Genomic DNA, 1556 nt, shown 5'->3' on the forward strand with positions numbered 1-1556 from the left:
TGGACATAAGCATTAAAGAATTTGAAAGTGGAAAAGACTTCATCTTTTGAGCGCAAAAAATAGACCCAAGTGAAACGACTATAATCATCAATAAAAGTGACAGAATATTTGTAATTAGCATGGGATGTGACTGGTGCCACTCCCCAAACATCACTATGGATGATATCAAATGGTTGTGTTTCAGTCGACTGATGTGTTGGAAAAGGTAGAATTTTACTTTTGCCAAGCTTACAAGGAATGCAATCAAAATGAATATTATTGAGAGATGGAATGTGTTTATTTCCAAGAAAACCAGATTTGAACATGTCATGGAGAACATTGGTGTTGGGATGCGCAAGGCGCTTATGCCACACTTGGTGATCAACCACAGCAGAATTACAAGAGACTAAAGGCAAAGAAAGACTTGGAGACAACGAGAAATGGATGGGAAAAAGGCGTCCAACTTTAGGACCTTTCGCGATTATCTTCCCCGAGTGTTGATCCTGCACAAAACAACCAGACTGTGAGAATTGAACTCGACAATCATTGTCGATTAATTGCCCGACAAAAATAAGATTACTGGTGAGACCGGGAGCAACAAAGACATTTGTTAGAAATGGAGAAATATCACCAGTTTTTGTTATAGGCAATTGATTTCCACCAGCAGTATGTATTGTCAGATTCCCCAAATAGTTTTTTTATATTAGTAAGGAATCGAGCATGGTTGGTCATGTGGTTGGAAGCCCCAGAATCAAAGTACCATGGGGAAGAGGAGTTACCTAAATAATCCCAAAGCAAAAAAAGCTTAAATTATCATTTGTTGAACCATTTCAGGGGTCAAAGTTGGAGCATCAGTAGTAGCATTTGGATGGATAGGTGCTGGATTGGCAGAACTGTTGGGAATAGAAGAAATAGTCGTGGTTGTAAAAGCTGTTGTAGGTCGTCGTGGTGGCCTTATTGGGCATTCCTTAATAATATGACCATCCTTTTTACAGTAGTTGCAAAATTTTTTCGGACAGGTTGAAGCATAATGGCCAAATCGCTTGCAAGTAAAGCATTGAATAGTACTCATGTCATGGCGCCGTGACTTCTCTTGTGCCACGTATGCGACTAAAACAGTAGACAATCTTTGGTCTTCAATGGTGGACTGGGTAAGAAGACGTTGTTCTTCACGTAACAACTCAATAAGACATGCATCCAACGATGGGACAGGATCTCTATGCATGAGATTGGACCGGATACCTTCAAAGTTGGATCGCAATTTCATAAGAAATTGGTCACGTTTAGTAATATCATGAATTGTTTGTACGAAACTGAGACCTTCGAAAGGCAAGTTTGCATAAACTATATCAGTGTATTCAGCCCAAAGATACATGAATTGAGAGTAAAAATCAGAGATGGAGAGACTATCCTGTTTAAAATTATTTTGACTATAAATTTTCTGCAGATAAGACCACACTGTGCTTGCTGTCTTACGAAGATTCAAGACAATGTTCGAATCCACGGAACTTAGGATCCAGGCCATGACTTGAGCATCTTTGACGGCCCACTTAGCATGAGCGACCTTATCTTTGTCT

Source organism: Vigna radiata, chromosome 10, assembly GCF_000741045.1.
Source record: "Vigna radiata var. radiata cultivar VC1973A chromosome 10, Vradiata_ver6, whole genome shotgun sequence".
NCBI lineage: Eukaryota > Viridiplantae > Streptophyta > Magnoliopsida > Fabales > Fabaceae > Vigna > Vigna radiata.